The sequence below is a fragment of the Lepisosteus oculatus genome, unplaced genomic scaffold (genome assembly GCF_040954835.1).
Source record: "Lepisosteus oculatus isolate fLepOcu1 unplaced genomic scaffold, fLepOcu1.hap2 HAP2_SCAFFOLD_78, whole genome shotgun sequence".
NCBI lineage: Eukaryota > Metazoa > Chordata > Actinopteri > Semionotiformes > Lepisosteidae > Lepisosteus > Lepisosteus oculatus.
The window spans coordinates 323328-343894 of NW_027168341.1; the positions used below are offsets into that span (position 1 = coordinate 323328).

At 41.7% G+C, this 20567-nt stretch overlaps 10 non-coding genes across 10 annotated transcripts; 3 read left to right on the top strand and 7 right to left on the bottom strand.

The window, feature by feature from the left end:
- Window positions 1-1077: 1077 nt before the first annotated feature.
- trnas-uga (transfer RNA serine (anticodon UGA)) lies at window positions 1078-1159 on the bottom strand. Its single transcript has one exon. It is a non-coding gene; the product is annotated as a tRNA-Ser (tRNA).
- Window positions 1160-2694: 1535 nt separating this feature from the next.
- trnan-guu (transfer RNA asparagine (anticodon GUU)) lies at window positions 2695-2767 on the bottom strand. Its single transcript has one exon. It is a non-coding gene; the product is annotated as a tRNA-Asn (tRNA).
- A 1193-nt stretch (window positions 2768-3960) lies between these two features.
- Window positions 3961-4033, top strand: trnar-ucg (transfer RNA arginine (anticodon UCG)). Its single transcript has one exon. It is a non-coding gene; the product is annotated as a tRNA-Arg (tRNA).
- Window positions 4034-5583: 1550 nt separating this feature from the next.
- Window positions 5584-5665, bottom strand: trnas-uga (transfer RNA serine (anticodon UGA)). Its single transcript has one exon. It is a non-coding gene; the product is annotated as a tRNA-Ser (tRNA).
- Window positions 5666-7201: 1536 nt separating this feature from the next.
- On the bottom strand, window positions 7202-7275 carry trnan-guu (transfer RNA asparagine (anticodon GUU)). The gene has a single exon. It is a non-coding gene; the product is annotated as a tRNA-Asn (tRNA).
- Window positions 7276-8468: 1193 nt separating this feature from the next.
- On the top strand, window positions 8469-8541 carry trnar-ucg (transfer RNA arginine (anticodon UCG)). The gene has a single exon. It is a non-coding gene; the product is annotated as a tRNA-Arg (tRNA).
- A 1550-nt stretch (window positions 8542-10091) lies between these two features.
- On the bottom strand, window positions 10092-10173 carry trnas-uga (transfer RNA serine (anticodon UGA)). The gene has a single exon. It is a non-coding gene; the product is annotated as a tRNA-Ser (tRNA).
- Window positions 10174-11709: 1536 nt separating this feature from the next.
- Window positions 11710-11783, bottom strand: trnan-guu (transfer RNA asparagine (anticodon GUU)). Its single transcript has one exon. It is a non-coding gene; the product is annotated as a tRNA-Asn (tRNA).
- Window positions 11784-12976: 1193 nt separating this feature from the next.
- On the top strand, window positions 12977-13049 carry trnar-ucg (transfer RNA arginine (anticodon UCG)). Its single transcript has one exon. It is a non-coding gene; the product is annotated as a tRNA-Arg (tRNA).
- A 1550-nt stretch (window positions 13050-14599) lies between these two features.
- On the bottom strand, window positions 14600-14681 carry trnas-uga (transfer RNA serine (anticodon UGA)). Its single transcript has one exon. It is a non-coding gene; the product is annotated as a tRNA-Ser (tRNA).
- Window positions 14682-20567: the final 5886 nt, after the last annotated feature.

Sequence of the window (20567 nt, forward strand, 5' to 3'; positions counted from 1 at the left end):
AGAAAACCGCCACAACGTTTCATCTTGGAATAAATCTTTACTTGTTGTTTTGCAGCCTACCCATTCTGACCTAACTCCTCCCTTGAAATTCCCTAACAGATAAGGGTACGTAACGGCTCATGCGATGCTCAGTTGCAATTTGTCCCAAAACAAACAAGAACAGCAGCTGAGGGTTTGAGTTTGAACATGCACTGTATTAAAGCAGCTTTTATTTCCATTGATAAATGCTAGATATTCCTACAGAGATTCTCCAGGTGAGTAAGCGATTCCTGTTTCTGTTTCTATTTCTGTTTCATATATACAGTATATATATGTTACATGTGTCTCTGCAATAGTATAAATGTGTTATACACTATCAGGGGCTGCTTTTTTGTGCACCTCATCTACAACAAGGGTTTTTTTTTCATTTATGTTTGTGGACCTTCACCATTTGAGGAAGTGAGTTAGATAAGAAAGTTACAGGTATGGTGAGCAATGACTGACAAAGGCACGTACTGCGTATTCCTTACAGAAGTGTAAGCAATTTGTTCTAAAAAACACCGGCTAAAGTCCAACATCGTTAGCAATCTTATTACTTAAACAGAATTAACATCAATAAACTGTAAGGTGCTGGTACATGCGAGTAGATTTGATCTTCTATTAAACAAAAATGCAATTACAGCTCTAAAAAGGTCAACCTAGACTTCTGTAACAGATCTGTTCAGGTCATCGCTGTTTCTCTGACCTTGTGAGTCTTTGGAATTTTAAAAGTGTATTTTGCTTGCCTTTCATGTGGTCTGTGTACAAGTCACTGTGGCGTATGCGGTCCTACACAGCCTTGCTATAGACGTGACGAGCCTCCGCTATGTTGCAATGGAGAACAGGTTCAGTACGGAGCTGCCGAGAAAATTCAGCTGGAAAGCTCGTTGCAGAAAAGCATCGTTCTCTGTGTCCAGCGGCAAAGCGTCCATCGTGGGTGCTGAAGAATCGATTTCACAGGCTGTGGGTCCAGGCGATTTAGAGTGTTAAAGGTCCCAGCGAAAACGAAACGGCGCTGGTCCTTTTACACGCACGCACGCAACCAAATGCAAAGGACGCCGTAGTCGGCAGGATTTGAACCTGCGCGGGGAGACCCCAACGGATTTCAAGTCCGTCACCTTAACCACTCGGCCACGACTACAGCAAGCGCCACGGCCGCTGCCTTCTTGCTACAATCGAACAGGGAGTGCGAGGCGGCGGCGGCAGCGGAGGCAACTTTTTTCAAGTTCGCTCTCCGTTTAAGAAACCTTTTACGCCATACGTGCAAGCACACACACACACACCTCAGAGGACTTAAGGGTGGCTTCAAGTTGGAATGATAAAGTCTCCCCGTTCGGACATGAAAACAGAACGTTCTTAGACAGAAAGCAATCAACAACAGAGACATCTGGACGACGATTTTAGTCACTGCACTTTGAATAGCATTTTTACTCCAGTTACAGGAGATGCACCAATGGCCCTTGACCTACGCTCTTACCAATGCCTTGAACATTCAAACAAAACAGCCCTCAAGTCCTGCGGTTTAATATAACGCTGTTACGTGTCGAGGCAGTATTTGACTCTGTCCTACCGTTGAGACACGGGGCGTATATGGAAATGAACACATGCTACGGATCGTCTCTAATCAGTCCCTACAGTTGGAAGGCTCCTTGAAGCGTGCACCCCCATCATTCATCTTTGCGCATCTGTGAAAGGTAGACTCTTGAGCAATGTTTGAGCCAGCTCTAAGGCAACTAGTGCTATTGGACAGACACCTCTGGAAGATCCTAAGAGTCTCTTAACACCACTTCCAGCAGCAAGCTTAATTGTTCGCTGGAGGTCTCCCACCCAGGTACTGACCAGGCAAAGAATCACCAGTACATTGAATGAGGAAGTTAATCCTGAAATCCAATTACATATCTCAAGGTAAGACAAATCCATAAGAACATGTCTTAGTATTACTTCGTTTACATTAGTATGGCACTGAGTTGGAGCTCCTCTTTAAGCTGTGGTTTAGTTTTGCATTCATGTGTTTCTAGAGCAGTTATTTATGGGGGTGGGTGGGTTTCCACAGAGGCTCAGGACAAATCCCCCGCCTGAAAGTCTAATGTGTGCATTCAGACAGTCACAGGTCAAGAGCCAGGCAGGAGGACAATGGACAGAAGAGCCAACGAACTAAAAATAAAAGAACAGATATGAAAAAGCCACCATCTTTTTCTTTTTGACATTTTCCGACTTTCATGCAAGCCAGGACAAAGTTGCTCGTAGCTACTTGTGGATTCAAATACTCTATCGAGTGCTTTGATGAGTTTTTGCAATTTGATTGTCGTCCTATCAGCCTGTTTCTGTTTTTTTTTTTCAATCTTGGGATGGAAAGTATGAGGGAAATGATGGAGCAATCAATAACCGCTCCGGAAAAATGGCAGAATGAAATGGTCCGTCACTAAGGACATTTGTGAAGCAGAGGAGTGACATCACCACAAAGGCGACACATTCTGCTGATGGTTTTGGTGAATAATGATTGAGGTGCGTTAAGAGAAAGGTAGCTGTGTCAGCATGCGTAGGCTGCAAAGGATCAAGCAAAGGTTTACTCCATGCTGAAAAGAGAAGAAAAGAAGCACAACGTTTCGACTGTGGAGCCTTCTGCGCCATCTTCTTTAGCGGTGATGATGTTTACATTGGAAAAACTGAGACATGCGTCCCTGGGTGGGCTTGAACCACCAACCTTTCGGTTAACAGCCGAACGCGCTACCGATTGCGCCACAGAGACTGACGGCCGCTTGTGCTCCCTACATTTGCAGGTTTATGGTCAAAGAAAACAATCACTTGCGCTTCTTGCAGCCGGCAATCTTTTTCCACTGACAACCAAGAAATGGATTTCATCTTTCACAAGCTGTATGGATTTCTTCAAAAACAAGTTATTCCAGAAAGGAAATGAATTCTTGCATTAAACTGAACCAAGCTGTACATGTTTGTCTGAAATGATACATTCGGCACAACAAGACACGGAGAGAGGCACCGCTGGTATTCAGACCCAGGATCGCCTGCTTACTAGGCGGGCACTTTAAGCCACTAGGGAACAGCGCCAGCGGAGCACCGCGCTTTTACAGACACTTGGACACATCTGCGTTCGGTGTGCACTTAACCTGCTCTCTGAACCCGTTGCCTCCGTCCCATTTAATAGCAGAACTGACGCCAAGAGAAATGATGAGAAATGGCATTTATCGGGCACTTTTCATATCCAAGGAGCTCAATGCCCTTGACACCTCCCCAAGGCGACAGAGCTGTGCATTCTTTGGCGACACCATTTTTTCTTTTGTTTAATTTCTATACTTATTGATAGAATAAAAACGATATGTCATGTACTGTAAGGGAAATGTCTCTTTTCATGGGGAAAGCTAGCACCAGCAAATGTTGTGTTTAGAAGAAGTGATTTAACATGACACGTGACCTAATTTACCGGAGCAAAAGCTCACCCAGCAAGCCCTGCTTTACTTCTACAGGAGAGAAGTACTGTAGAGTCTGCAAGATGTTCAGCTGGGTAGCTACGTCAGCATGCCTCGGCTGCAAAGGAACAAGTACTAGGTTTATTGCATGCTGAAAAGAGAAGAACGGAAACACAGCGTTTCGACTGTGAGGTCTTCTCACACCTGAAGAAGCCTCACACCTGTAAAAGGCTCCATGGTTTTCTTTCTTCTCTTTTCAACATGGAATACACCTATTGTCTGCAAGATGTGACAATTTCATGGTGTTTTGGAAGAAAACCTTTTTTCTTTGAATTCAAAATCAATCGGAATTTCAGCACAACACATCAACACTTTTTCTGTTTTAAGGAGATGATATTTTAAACCTGACAAAAATAGTAGGAAACACAAGTTTCTTGCTGTGAAAATTTAGATGGGGAAGTGTACTACTAGTAGCAGTGTAGAGCTCTCTGTGGTGGAGTGCAAGCGCATGTTCTATGGGCCAGTGGCGTAATGGATAACGCGTCTGACTTCGGATCAGAAGATTGTAGGTTCGAGTCCTGCCTGGCTCGTGAGGCTTTTAAACCTCTCAGGTTCCTAGGTAACAGGTTGCCGTCATGTATATGAACTATAGAAAAGCATTTGCCACAACCCGTAAATTAGCACGCAAGTGCGGGCTGGTGAACACAGAACTGTATGGAGATCATCTCCAGCTCCGAGCTCAATTGCAATGAAAAAACATGCAGAACAGAACTGGAGAGCAGCTGAATTTGTGCTCAGTAGGGTGGGGAGGACTCAGCATTGCTATTGTTCTAATTGGCATGAACTGCAGGGGATCTGAATCAGAACATGTCAGTCAGTTTGATCATTGCGTCAATATGTAGGCCACGTTAATACAGAATTATTACTTTGTCTGTCTCGTCTTTGTATATAGCTGAATGTCCCTGACAATTTCATGTTAGTTTTTAAGAACGACATTGGTGCTAATATATACATATATAGCATATAAGGAACACGTAAAAGTTTAGTCCATGCTGAAAAGATAAGAAAACCGCCACAACGTTTCATCTTGGAATAAATCTTTACTTGTTGTTTTGCAGCCTACCCATTCTGACCTAACTCCTCCCTTGAAATTCCCTAACAGATAAGGGTACGTAACGGCTCATGCGATGCTCAGTTGCAATTTGTCCCAAAACAAACAAGAACAGCAGCTGAGGGTTTGAGTTTGAACATGCACTGTATTAAAGCAGCTTTTATTTCCATTGATAAATGCTAGATATTCCTACAGAGATTCTCCAGGTGAGTAAGCGATTCCTGTTTCTGTTTCTATTTCTGTTTCATATATACAGTATATATATGTTACATGTGTCTCTGCAATAGTATAAATGTGTTATACACTATCAGGGGCTGCTTTTTTGTGCACCTCATCTACAACAAGGGTTTTTTTTTCATTTATGTTTGTGGACCTTCACCATTTGAGGAAGTGAGTTAGATAAGAAAGTTACAGGTATGGTGAGCAATGACTGACAAAGGCACGTACTGCGTATTCCTTACAGAAGTGTAAGCAATTTGTTCTAAAAAACACCGGCTAAAGTCCAACATCGTTAGCAATCTTATTACTTAAACAGAATTAACATCAATAAACTGTAAGGTGCTGGTACATGCGAGTAGATTTGATCTTCTATTAAACAAAAATGCAATTACAGCTCTAAAAAGGTCAACCTAGACTTCTGTAACAGATCTGTTCAGGTCATCGCTGTTTCTCTGACCTTGTGAGTCTTTGGAATTTTAAAAGTGTATTTTGCTTGCCTTTCATGTGGTCTGTGTACAAGTCACTGTGGCGTATGCGGTCCTACACAGCCTTGCTATAGACGTGACGAGCCTCCGCTATGTTGCAATGGAGAACAGGTTCAGTACGGAGCTGCCGAGAAAATTCAGCTGGAAAGCTCGTTGCAGAAAAGCATCGTTCTCTGTGTCCAGCGGCAAAGCGTCCATCGTGGGTGCTGAAGAATCGATTTCACAGGCTGTGGGTCCAGGCGATTTAGAGTGTTAAAGGTCCCAGCGAAAACGAAACGGCGCTGGTCCTTTTACACGCACGCACGCAACCAAATGCAAAGGACGCCGTAGTCGGCAGGATTTGAACCTGCGCGGGGAGACCCCAACGGATTTCAAGTCCGTCACCTTAACCACTCGGCCACGACTACAGCAAACGCCGCGGCCGCTGCCTTCTTGCTACAATCGAACAGGGAGTGCGAGGCGGCGGCGGCAGCGGAGGCAACTTTTTTCAAGTTCGCTCTCCGTTTAAGAAACCTTTTACGCCATACGTGCAAGCACACACACACACACCTCAGAGGACTTAAGGGTGGCTTCAAGTTGGAATGATAAAGTCTCCCCGTTCGGACATGAAAACAGAACGTTCTTAGACAGAAAGCAATCAACAACAGAGACATCTGGACGACGATTTTAGTCACTGCACTTTGAATAGCATTTTTACTCCAGTTACAGGAGATGCACCAATGGCCCTTGACCTACGCTCTTACCAATGCCTTGAACATTCAAACAAAACAGCCCTCAAGTCCTGCGGTTTAATATAACGCTGTTACGTGTCGAGGCAGTATTTGACTCTGTCCTACCGTTGAGACACGGGGCGTATATGGAAATGAACACATGCTACGGATCGTCTCTAATCGGTCCCTACAGTTGGAAGGCTCCTTGAAGCGTGCACCCCCATCATTCATCTTTGCGCATCTGTGAAAGGTAGACTCTTGAGCAATGTTTGAGCCAGCTCTAAGGCAACTAGTGCTATTGGACAGACACCTCTGGAAGATCCTAAGAGTCTCTTAACACCACTTCCAGCAGCAAGCTTAATTGTTCGCTGGAGGTCTCCCACCCAGGTACTGACCAGGCAAAGAATCACCAGTACATTGAATGAGGAAGTTAATCCTGAAATCCAATTACATATCTCAAGGTAAGACAAATCCATAAGAACATGTCTTAGTATTACTTCGTTTACATTAGTATGGCACTGACTTGGAGCTCCTCTTTAAGCTGTGGTTTAGTTTTGCATTCATGTGTTTCTAGAGCAGTTATTCATGGGGGTGGGTGGGTCTTTCACAGAGGCTCAGGACAAATCCCCCGCCTGAAAGTCTAATGTGTGCGTTCAGACAGTCACAGGTCAAGAGCCAGGCAGGAGGACAATGGACAGAAGAGCCAACGAACTAAAAATAAAAGAACAGATATGAAAAAGCCACCATCTTTTTCTTTTTGACATTTTCCGACTTTCATGCAAGCCAGGACAAAGTTGCTCGTAGCTACTTGTGGATTCAAATACTCTATCGAGTGCTTTGATGAGTTTTTGCAATTTGATTGTCGTCCTATCAGCCTGTTTCTGTTTTTTTTTCTCAATCTTGGGATGGAAAGTATGAGGGAAATGATGGAGCAATCAATAACCGCTCCGGAAAAATGGCAGAATGAAATGGTCCGTCACTAAGGACATTTGTGAAGCAGAGGAGTGACATCACCACAAAGGCGACACATTCTGCTGATGGTTTTGGTGAATAATGATTGAGGTGCGTTAAGAGAAAGGTAGCTGTGTCAGCATGCGTAGGCTGCAAAGGATCAAGCAAAGGTTTACTCCATGCTGAAAAGAGAAGAAAAGAAGCACAACGTTTCGACTGTGGAGCCTTCTGCGCCATCTTCTTTAGCGGTGATGATGTTTACATTGGAAAAACGGAGACATGCGTCCCTGGGTGGGCTTGAACCACCAACCTTTCGGTTAACAGCCGAACGCGCTAACCGATTGCGCCACAGAGACTGACGGCCGCTTGTGCTCCCTACATTTGCAGGTTTATGGTCAAAGAAAACAATCACTTGCGCTTCTTGCAGCCGGCAATCTTTTTCCACTGACAACCAAGAAATGGATTTCATCTTTCACAAGCTGTATGGATTTCTTCAAAAACAAGTTATTCCAGAAAGGAAATGAATTCTTGCATTAAACTGAACCAAGCTGTACATGTTTGTCTGAAATGATACATTCGGCACAACAAGACACGGAGAGAGGCACCGCTGGTATTCAGACCCAGGATCGCCTGCTTACTAGGCGGGCACTTTAAGCCACTAGGGAACAGCGCCAGCGGAGCACCGCGCTTTTACAGACACTTGGACACATCTGCGTTCGGTGTGCACTTAACCTGCTCTCTGAACCCGTTGCCTCCGTCCCATTTAATAGCAGAACTGACGCCAAGAGAAATGATGAGAAATGGCATTTATCGGGCACTTTTCATATCCAAGGAGCTCAATGCCCTTGACACCTCCCCAAGGCGACAGAGCTGTGCATTCTTTGGCGACACCATTTTTTCTTTTGTTTAATTTCTATACTTATTGATAGAATAAAAACGATATGTCATGTACTGTAAGGGAAATGTCTCTTTTCATGGGGAAAGCTAGCACCAGCAAATGTTGTGTTTAGAAGAAGTGATTTAACATGACACGTGACCTAATTTACCGGAGCAAAAGCTCACCCAGCAAGCCCTGCTTTACTTCTACAGGAGAGAAGTACTGTAGAGTCTGCAAGATGTTCAGCTGGGTAGCTACGTCAGCATGCCTCGGCTGCAAAGGAACAAGTACTAGGTTTATTGCATGCTGAAAAGAGAAGAACGGAAACACAGCGTTTCGACTGTGAGGTCTTCTCACACCTGAAGAAGCCTCACACCTGTAAAAGGCTCCATGGTTTTCTTTCTTCTCTTTTCAACATGGAATACACCTATTGTCTGCAAGATGTGACAATTTCATGGTGTTTTGGAAGAAAACCTTTTTTCTTTGAATTCAAAATCAATCGGAATTTCAGCACAACACATCAACACTTTTTCTGTTTTAAGGAGATGATATTTTAAACCTGACAAAAATAGTAGGAAACACAAGTTTCTTGCTGTGAAAATTTAGATGGGGAAGTGTACTACTAGTAGCAGTGTAGAGCTCTCTGTGGTGGAGTGCAAGCGCATGTTCTATGGGCCAGTGGCGTAATGGATAACGCGTCTGACTTCGGATCAGAAGATTGTAGGTTCGAGTCCTGCCTGGCTCGTGAGGCTTTTAAACCTCTCAGGTTCCTAGGTAACAGGTTGCCGTCATGTATATGAACTATAGAAAAGCATTTGCCACAACCCGTAAATTAGCACGCAAGTGCGGGCTGGTGAACACAGAACTGTATGGAGATCATCTCCAGCTCCGAGCTCAATTGCAATGAAAAAACATGCAGAACAGAACTGGAGAGCAGCTGAATTTGTGCTCAGTAGGGTGGGGAGGACTCAGCATTGCTATTGTTCTAATTGGCATGAACTGCAGGGGATCTGAATCAGAACATGTCAGTCAGTTTGATCATTGCGTCAATATGTAGGCCACGTTAATACAGAATTATTACTTTGTCTGTCTCGTCTTTGTATATAGCTGAATGTCCCTGACAATTTCATGTTAGTTTTTAAGAACGACATTGGTGCTAATATATACATATATAGCATATAAGGAACACGTAAAAGTTTAGTCCATGCTGAAAAGATAAGAAAACCGCCACAACGTTTCATCTTGGAATAAATCTTTACTTGTTGTTTTGCAGCCTACCCATTCTGACCTAACTCCTCCCTTGAAATTCCCTAACAGATAAGGGTACGTAACGGCTCATGCGATGCTCAGTTGCAATTTGTCCCAAAACAAACAAGAACAGCAGCTGAGGGTTTGAGTTTGAACATGCACTGTATTAAAGCAGCTTTTATTTCCATTGATAAATGCTAGATATTCCTACAGAGATTCTCCAGGTGAGTAAGCGATTCCTGTTTCTGTTTCTATTTCTGTTTCATATATACAGTATATATATGTTACATGTGTCTCTGCAATAGTATAAATGTGTTATACACTATCAGGGGCTGCTTTTTTGTGCACCTCATCTACAACAAGGGTTTTTTTTTCATTTATGTTTGTGGACCTTCACCATTTGAGGAAGTGAGTTAGATAAGAAAGTTACAGGTATGGTGAGCAATGACTGACAAAGGCACGTACTGCGTATTCCTTACAGAAGTGTAAGCAATTTGTTCTAAAAAACACCGGCTAAAGTCCAACATCGTTAGCAATCTTATTACTTAAACAGAATTAACATCAATAAACTGTAAGGTGCTGGTACATGCGAGTAGATTTGATCTTCTATTAAACAAAAATGCAATTACAGCTCTAAAAAGGTCAACCTAGACTTCTGTAACAGATCTGTTCAGGTCATCGCTGTTTCTCTGACCTTGTGAGTCTTTGGAATTTTAAAAGTGTATTTTGCTTGCCTTTCATGTGGTCTGTGTACAAGTCACTGTGGCGTATGCGGTCCTACACAGCCTTGCTATAGACGTGACGAGCCTCCGCTATGTTGCAATGGAGAACAGGTTCAGTACGGAGCTGCCGAGAAAATTCAGCTGGAAAGCTCGTTGCAGAAAAGCATCGTTCTCTGTGTCCAGCGGCAAAGCGTCCATCGTGGGTGCTGAAGAATCGATTTCACAGGCTGTGGGTCCAGGCGATTTAGAGTGTTAAAGGTCCCAGCGAAAACGAAACGGCGCTGGTCCTTTTACACGCACGCACGCAACCAAATGCAAAGGACGCCGTAGTCGGCAGGATTTGAACCTGCGCGGGGAGACCCCAACGGATTTCAAGTCCGTCACCTTAACCACTCGGCCACGACTACAGCAAACGCCGCGGCCGCTGCCTTCTTGCTACAATCGAACAGGGAGTGCGAGGCGGCGGCGGCAGCGGAGGCAACTTTTTTCAAGTTCGCTCTCCGTTTAAGAAACCTTTTACGCCATACGTGCAAGCACACACACACACACCTCAGAGGACTTAAGGGTGGCTTCAAGTTGGAATGATAAAGTCTCCCCGTTCGGACATGAAAACAGAACGTTCTTAGACAGAAAGCAATCAACAACAGAGACATCTGGACGACGATTTTAGTCACTGCACTTTGAATAGCATTTTTACTCCAGTTACAGGAGATGCACCAATGGCCCTTGACCTACGCTCTTACCAATGCCTTGAACATTCAAACAAAACAGCCCTCAAGTCCTGCGGTTTAATATAACGCTGTTACGTGTCGAGGCAGTATTTGACTCTGTCCTACCGTTGAGACACGGGGCGTATATGGAAATGAACACATGCTACGGATCGTCTCTAATCGGTCCCTACAGTTGGAAGGCTCCTTGAAGCGTGCACCCCCATCATTCATCTTTGCGCATCTGTGAAAGGTAGACTCTTGAGCAATGTTTGAGCCAGCTCTAAGGCAACTAGTGCTATTGGACAGACACCTCTGGAAGATCCTAAGAGTCTCTTAACACCACTTCCAGCAGCAAGCTTAATTGTTCGCTGGAGGTCTCCCACCCAGGTACTGACCAGGCAAAGAATCACCAGTACATTGAATGAGGAAGTTAATCCTGAAATCCAATTACATATCTCAAGGTAAGACAAATCCATAAGAACATGTCTTAGTATTACTTCGTTTACATTAGTATGGCACTGACTTGGAGCTCCTCTTTAAGCTGTGGTTTAGTTTTGCATTCATGTGTTTCTAGAGCAGTTATTTATGGGGGTGGGTGGGTCTTTCACAGAGGCTCAGGACAAATCCCCCGCCTGAAAGTCTAATGTGTGCGTTCAGACAGTCACAGGTCAAGAGCCAGGCAGGAGGACAATGGACAGAAGAGCCAACGAACTAAAAATAAAAGAACAGATATGAAAAAGCCACCATCTTTTTCTTTTTGACATTTTCCGACTTTCATGCAAGCCAGGACAAAGTTGCTCGTAGCTACTTGTGGATTCAAATACTCTATCGAGTGCTTTGATGAGTTTTTGCAATTTGATTGTCGTCCTATCAGCCTGTTTCTGTTTTTTTTTCTCAATCTTGGGATGGAAAGTATGAGGGAAATGATGGAGCAATCAATAACCGCTCCGGAAAAATGGCAGAATGAAATGGTCCGTCACTAAGGACATTTGTGAAGCAGAGGAGTGACATCACCACAAAGGCGACACATTCTGCTGATGGTTTTGGTGAATAATGATTGAGGTGCGTTAAGAGAAAGGTAGCTGTGTCAGCATGCGTAGGCTGCAAAGGATCAAGCAAAGGTTTACTCCATGCTGAAAAGAGAAGAAAAGAAGCACAACGTTTCGACTGTGGAGCCTTCTGCGCCATCTTCTTTAGCGGTGATGATGTTTACATTGGAAAAACGGAGACATGCGTCCCTGGGTGGGCTTGAACCACCAACCTTTCGGTTAACAGCCGAACGCGCTAACCGATTGCGCCACAGAGACTGACGGCCGCTTGTGCTCCCTACATTTGCAGGTTTATGGTCAAAGAAAACAATCACTTGCGCTTCTTGCAGCCGGCAATCTTTTTCCACTGACAACCAAGAAATGGATTTCATCTTTCACAAGCTGTATGGATTTCTTCAAAAACAAGTTATTCCAGAAAGGAAATGAATTCTTGCATTAAACTGAACCAAGCTGTACATGTTTGTCTGAAATGATACATTCGGCACAACAAGACACGGAGAGAGGCACCGCTGGTATTCAGACCCAGGATCGCCTGCTTACTAGGCGGGCACTTTAAGCCACTAGGGAACAGCGCCAGCGGAGCACCGCGCTTTTACAGACACTTGGACACATCTGCGTTCGGTGTGCACTTAACCTGCTCTCTGAACCCGTTGCCTCCGTCCCATTTAATAGCAGAACTGACGCCAAGAGAAATGATGAGAAATGGCATTTATCGGGCACTTTTCATATCCAAGGAGCTCAATGCCCTTGACACCTCCCCAAGGCGACAGAGCTGTGCATTCTTTGGCGACACCATTTTTTCTTTTGTTTAATTTCTATACTTATTGATAGAATAAAAACGATATGTCATGTACTGTAAGGGAAATGTCTCTTTTCATGGGGAAAGCTAGCACCAGCAAATGTTGTGTTTAGAAGAAGTGATTTAACATGACACGTGACCTAATTTACCGGAGCAAAAGCTCACCCAGCAAGCCCTGCTTTACTTCTACAGGAGAGAAGTACTGTAGAGTCTGCAAGATGTTCAGCTGGGTAGCTACGTCAGCATGCCTCGGCTGCAAAGGAACAAGTACTAGGTTTATTGCATGCTGAAAAGAGAAGAACGGAAACACAGCGTTTCGACTGTGAGGTCTTCTCACACCTGAAGAAGCCTCACACCTGTAAAAGGCTCCATGGTTTTCTTTCTTCTCTTTTCAACATGGAATACACCTATTGTCTGCAAGATGTGACAATTTCATGGTGTTTTGGAAGAAAACCTTTTTTCTTTGAATTCAAAATCAATCGGAATTTCAGCACAACACATCAACACTTTTTCTGTTTTAAGGAGATGATATTTTAAACCTGACAAAAATAGTAGGAAACACAAGTTTCTTGCTGTGAAAATTTAGATGGGGAAGTGTACTACTAGTAGCAGTGTAGAGCTCTCTGTGGTGGAGTGCAAGCGCATGTTCTATGGGCCAGTGGCGTAATGGATAACGCGTCTGACTTCGGATCAGAAGATTGTAGGTTCGAGTCCTGCCTGGCTCGTGAGGCTTTTAAACCTCTCAGGTTCCTAGGTAACAGGTTGCCGTCATGTATATGAACTATAGAAAAGCATTTGCCACAACCCGTAAATTAGCACGCAAGTGCGGGCTGGTGAACACAGAACTGTATGGAGATCATTTCCAGCTCCGAGCTCAATTGCAATGAAAAAACATGCAGAACAGAACTGGAGAGCAGCTGAATTTGTGCTCAGTAGGGTGGGGAGGACTCAGCATTGCTATTGTTCTAATTGGCATGAACTGCAGGGGATCTGAATCAGAACATGTCAGTCAGTTTGATCATTGCGTCAATATGTAGGCCACGTTAATACAGAATTATTACTTTGTCTGTCTCGTCTTTGTATATAGCTGAATGTCCCTGACAATTTCATGTTAGTTTTTAAGAACGACATTGGTGCTAATATATACATATATAGCATATAAGGAACACGTAAAAGTTTAGTCCATGCTGAAAAGATAAGAAAACCGCCACAACGTTTCATCTTGGAATAAATCTTTACTTGTTGTTTTGCAGCCTACCCATTCTGACCTAACTCCTCCCTTGAAATTCCCTAACAGATAAGGGTACGTAACGGCTCATGCGATGCTCAGTTGCAATTTGTCCCAAAACAAACAAGAACAGCAGCTGAGGGTTTGAGTTTGAACATGCACTGTATTAAAGCAGCTTTTATTTCCATTGATAAATGCTAGATATTCCTACAGAGATTCTCCAGGTGAGTAAGCGATTCCTGTTTCTGTTTCTATTTCTGTTTCATATATACAGTATATATATGTTACATGTGTCTCTGCAATAGTATAAATGTGTTATACACTATCAGGGGCTGCTTTTTTGTGCACCTCATCTACAACAAGGGTTTTTTTTTCATTTATGTTTGTGGACCTTCACCATTTGAGGAAGTGAGTTAGATAAGAAAGTTACAGGTATGGTGAGCAATGACTGACAAAGGCACGTACTGCGTATTCCTTACAGAAGTGTAAGCAATTTGTTCTAAAAAACACCGGCTAAAGTCCAACATCGTTAGCAATCTTATTACTTAAACAGAATTAACATCAATAAACTGTAAGGTGCTGGTACATGCGAGTAGATTTGATCTTCTATTAAACAAAAATGCAATTACAGCTCTAAAAAGGTCAACCTAGACTTCTGTAACAGATCTGTTCAGGTCATCGCTGTTTCTCTGACCTTGTGAGTCTTTGGAATTTTAAAAGTGTATTTTGCTTGCCTTTCATGTGGTCTGTGTACAAGTCACTGTGGCGTATGCGGTCCTACACAGCCTTGCTATAGACGTGACGAGCCTCCGCTATGTTGCAATGGAGAACAGGTTCAGTCCGGAGCTGCCGAGAAAATTCAGCTGGAAAGCTCGTTGCAGAAAAGCATCGTTCTCTGTGTCCAGCGGCAAAGCGTCCATCGTGGGTGCTGAAGAATCGATTTCACAGGCTGTGGGTCCAGGCAATTTAGAGTGTTAAAGGTCCCAGCGAAAACGAAACGGCGCTGGTCCTTTTACACGCACGCACGCAACCAAATGCAAAGGACGCCGTAGTCGGCAGGATTTGAACCTGCGCGGGGAGACCCCAACGGATTTCAAGTCCGTCACCTTAACCACTCGGCCACGTCTACAGCAAGCGCCACGGCCGCTGCCTTCTTGCTACAATCGAACAGGGAGTGCGAGGCGGCGGCGGCAGCGGAGGCAACTTTTTTCAAGTTCGCTCTCCGTTTAAGAAACCTTTTACGCCATACGTGCAAGCACACACACACACACCTCAGAGGACTTAAGGGTGGCTTCAAGTTGGAATGATAAAGTCTCCCCGTTCGGACATGAAAACAGAACGTTCTTAGACAGAAAGCAATCAACAACAGAGACATCTGGACGACGATTTTAGTCACTGCACTTTGAATAGCATTTTTACTCCAGTTACAGGAGATGCACCAATGGCCCTTGACCTACGCTCTTACCAATGCCTTGAACATTCAAACAAAACAGCCCTCAAGTCCTGCGGTTTAATATAACGCTGTTACGTGTCGAGGCAGTATTTGACTCTGTCCTACCGTTGAGACACGGGGCGTATATGGAAATGAACACATGCTACGGATCGTCTCTAATCGGTCCCTACAGTTGGAAGGCTCCTTGAAGCGTGCACCCCCATCATTCATCTTTGCGCATCTGTGAAAGGTAGACTCTTGAGCAATGTTTGAGCCAGCTCTAAGGCAACTAGTGCTATTGGACAGACACCTCTGGAAGATCCTAAGAGTCTCTTAACACCACTTCCAGCAGCAAGCTTAATTGTTCGCTGGAGGTCTCCCACCCAGGTACTGACCAGGCAAAGAATCACCAGTACATTGAATGAGGAAGTTAATCCTGAAATCCAATTACATATCTCAAGGTAAGACAAATCCATAAGAACATGTCTTAGTATTACTTCGTTTACATTAGTATGGCACTGAGTTGGAGCTCCTCTTTAAGCTGTGGTTTAGTTTTGCATTCATGTGTTTCTAGAGCAGTTATTTATGGGGGTGGGTGGGTCTTCCACAGAGGCTCAGGACAAATCCCCCGCCTGAAAGTCTAATGTGTGCGTTCAGACAGTCACAGGTCAAGAGCCAGGCAGGAGGACAATGGACAGAAGAGCCAACGAACTAAAAATAAAAGAACAGATATGAAAATATGATCATTTGTGAAACAGGCAAATGAGTGTCTGCTACAATATGATTGCTACAGATGCAGCCATTCAAAATGTGCGGGCGATACTGCATTATTTTCCGGTACGCTGTACGCAGTCTACCGCGAGTTACCGGTAAATACCGCGAGTTACCGGTAAATACCGCTAGCAAAATAATAGTATCCGGAATTTCCGCAAGGTGGAGCTAATAAAGCTCAACTTCTCATGTTTGAGCTGTAGCCATCAAAGTCTTTAATGAAGATATTACTAATAGTATTAATAATAAATGACCTTGGACAAGCTGTAAACTCAAAGTATTGCCCTGGTCCACATTATTTTTTTCACTGACCTTCTTTGTAAAAGTAACACCACAGCATTTCGCAATCACGCATTTTTTTCCAATCATGCAAAGTACAGTAATTTTTGAGAATCGATTCACCATGCCTTTCACATGCTCATAAAAGAGATTGATTTAGGAACATAAACATATTACCGTATGCAAACTGTACTGTATACAGTTTGTATATGTATATGTATATGTATATGTATATTTAATGTCTTAACTGTGCCCGTTTAAGTATTGAATATTTATATGGAATTTTACCACTGAAGGGAAATCTTAGTGCCTGAGCATAAAAAGAATAGGAGCGTAATGCAACGCGTGTGAAGGCCATAAACGATATTAATTTTGGAACATAAACATACAGTATATGGCTGGTCTCGGTACTTTAAAGAAAACATACACGAAACATGGTTTCATTATGACCAGAATCGGTCTTGAGATATTTTTAACTTGATTTACAGTATTTAAGAGGTATGTCTTGACACCGATACTACGTAAATACTCCTCACGTATATGTTTCTAGGTTTATATTATGCATTTCATACGGTCAAATTGCTTTTGAGCAACTGATAAGAAGCGCGAAACGGTATGCCCAGGGCGTTTTAGTTTTTGTTTTGTTTTAATGCAGTGCAGTGGATTGATTAGAGATATCAAGTACATACAAGTCATTTTTTAAATGTTGTAGTTCGTCTTGTAAAAATGTTACGAGTACATCATCTGTCAACAATTACACAGGTTCTGTTTCCATATTGCGGTTTTTGGTTACGTAATACTATTTTCTAATTTCACGTTGTGAATATATGATTTGGGCAAACAGAGCCGCAAAGAAGTACATTATGGGTTGTTGTTGTTTTTTTGCAGTTTTATCTAAAATAAGCGATGCTTAAACCTTTGTCTGATTCTTGTGAAACTATCCACACGACAGTTACCTAGGAGTTGACTTCAGTGATGTCACTGATGGGATGTTTCTAAAAATCCATCCTCTGTAAAACATCTTCTCTAGTTGTTCTGCATATGTATTCGCTAATGAAGCTGTGTGTTCTGAGCCTGGTTCTCTACATTTCTGTATGAACCAGCTTAGAGGGCTAAAGACAGCTTGTGTTTAAATTGAGTGTAAGGTAATTTATGCTTCTAAAGTCATGGTCAGCATTTATTATTGTACTGTGCTGTAAACTTCTTCTGTGCCTAATTACATTATTTTATAGTCGATAATGTTTCTGTAGTGCTTTTTCAGCCCTCAGCATGTGACTGCGCTGGTGGTGCTGTGGGTTAGGTTCCTGACTCCTATGTCACATGGTCTGTGGTTGAATCTCATGGAACTATGACTTTAATTTTTAACAAACATTTTTTGAAAAAATGAAACATTTCCCTTGGTCAGAGATTAAATAAAACCTCACTCGCATCAAAACAAATTTATATTTCTAAATATCACAACATGATCGAATTTACGTCTTTTTAATAACAATGAATAGTCACCTATGCGTTACAAAATAAACATTTATATTGATTTGAATCGAGTTTTGATTTAAATCGTAAACGCGTGTTTAAAGGCGATATACTGTATAAAAGCGCTGATTCTTATGGAATGTGTTTGGCCGGGGATTCAAAAAAATTATTTTTTTTAATCGCGTATCTAAGGAAAATTGCAGTATAACTTTGTTCATGCACAAACAGTGGCATGTTACATTATAATTTGGGTGTCTCCTCTTGCCAGAAAGCTCTAAATTGGATTTTGAGTGCGGTTTTTGACTTTTTCTAAATTGCAACCCATAAATAAAGCTGATACAGTTTAGACTTACTGTATTCTAAACTGTATTACAACATCACATTGGACAATGCAACGTAAATTGCAAAAATGCACTTGGAATCTGTCCAAGCCCTACTACGAAAATTATTAAAACTGCGACACTTATCATTCATCTTTAAATAAACTTTATTTTATATAGCGTTTTAAGCGAATAGGTAATTAGATTGCTCATAAACCTAATCGCTTTTTCTACATAAACACAGCGTGATTGCTCTCTGAAAATGCTTTTTTCTTTATATTAAGGCTCAGATTTCAACTATAGATTGTATTATTATAAACTTTCTTGGAAAAATGTCTTTTATGTAAACCATGTTTGCTATTAATTCATTTAGGGCTAAAATACGTTCATTGTCTTCCAATCGAGTCGAGTTGACATTGGAAGCTTGCCACGCCCGGACTGTTACACCAACGCATTAGCATGTTGAAGCGATTTCATTGAGGAGGCCATCTACTAGTTAACACTGTACTTCCTACTTTGAAAACACCTGTGAAATTGGTTTAATTCGTCACAGCCAGCACTCCGGCAGAGAGGGGGGTTGTACTCGTTAATGTCTGATGACATACAAGTGGAAAGATTACAGATTTTAATCGTTTTTTTTCTGAACCAGGGAAAATCTGATCATGTTTCTCTATAACAATAATAAAAAACTTTATTTTAAATTATTTTACATATCCCGCTTGCACATCGCACGACTTTAATAAATCTATTCTTTATTAATACTAAATAAATAATACTAAAAATACTACAGCAAAGAGCTCACTTGATTTTTGGAATAATTCCAAATAGCACAATGATCCGCTGGCATTCCTGAAGTCTGTTTAGTGCATAATCTTCCAAATACAATCACTAAGCAATTATAAGAATTATACCATCCTATTTCTTTGTGATGTCCTGTAAAAACTAAACCTATTTTTATAAGGCTTTTACTCAAAAGGTTTCCAAACACACAAAGCATTTGTGAAGTACTATAGTATTTCTAAAGGTTACTGGTACAACATCAATCATTAAAGCTTAACAATAAAGTTTAGATTGCTGACTATGGACTAACTACATTAACTAACTGCAATGCAACATTATACATTTTACAAGAATATCTGGTTGAATTCTTGCATTTGTAGCCAATTTAATGCGAGAGAAATAAGCCAATTTAATTATTTCACAAAAAATAATGTAATATAAAATGGATGTTTTTAACTTTATTGTAGTGTTTTAGAAACTAATATGTCTTCAAAAATGGTTGTTTTTCACTCCTAGGAATGAAAGCTGTTGTTATATGATGTTTATTTTCAAATTTGGAAAAATCAAAGGGTTCTAGCTTTCTCCCCTTGCAGGCATCGGACACAGAGAACCTCATGGTTTTCCTAAAAATCATTTTTTATGTTCCCTGGTGTTCCAAACTTAGTTTTAATTTGTTATTATGTTAAAAACAGGGTAATAAATTTCTAATTGGACTATAAATAATGTCATATTGTCTGCTATAAAACTGATGTTTTCAACTCTATTGTAGAGATTCTAGAATCATCTAATAGAGAATTGAAATAAAAAAAGGGCATAAGAAAACATTACCAACAACGACCACAAGATGGAGATATTGTCTAGACATTACCAACAACGACCACAAGATGGAGATATTGTCCAAAAAGGCAAGAAGGGCAAAGCCGCGATAAGGTAAAATCATTTTTTGAAAGAGATTGCTGTCAGAATGCACAACTGAATCCCAAACAGAATCTCTAGTCAAATATGATCATTTGTGAAACAGGCAAATGAGTCTCTCAGGTGCCCATTGCTCATTTTCAGACACATTTATGCAATACTTTCACCATGCGTTGAGCAATAGGGATTAAAGATACCAGAGGTAAGGTTTAAAAGTGATTCTGAGGTGCAACACATCAGCAATACAGCTAGGCATCTGAAATGCGGGGTTTGAGAGCCCTTCAGGGAACACCGTACCCTAAAGGTACCAGAAGTCCAGTAGTATAAGCATTAAGTCACTGTCACCCCTGTTACAATGTGATTGCTACATATCTTCATTTCTTTGGTTTTTAAGGAGTAAGAGTGCAGGGGGTCTAAATCTGCGATCCAGTGTGTTGAAGTATTTCACAACATTACCTGTAGCCCGTATGGAAATAAATACTAATTCTGATTATTGCCCTGGGCATGTACCAATAAATCACTGAGCATATATATATATATCACTGTGTTGAAGCTAGAGACCTGTATGTAATATTATGGTGCTAAAATGTCATTTTCACATATATTAATGTAATAAATGATTGCTTATGCTTTATAAACAAATCTAATTAAAATAAATGATTAAGTTTTGTATTTATCTTGTACCATAGAACATGATTTTCTTTGTATTTCAAGCCCACAAAGTGTCCAAATGACGCACTACATGATATAAGGAAGATTATCACATGCATATCGGTATTATCTTTCTTATGAAAATGCATTCCTTTCATTACCTTTTACTTTTTAAAATGAACTCAAATTGTGTATAATGTAATAATTTAAGTAGAAGTGCTTCACTGCTCTATGCCGTCTGGAAATAAATCCTCAGACTACTTACTGCCCTGGGCATGTACCAATAAATTACAGGAGCACATCTATATATCACTGCGTTGAAGCAGGAGACACACAATCACTGCAAACACATCCTAAATACAGTGTTCTAGCACCTTTGACCTCATCCAGAACA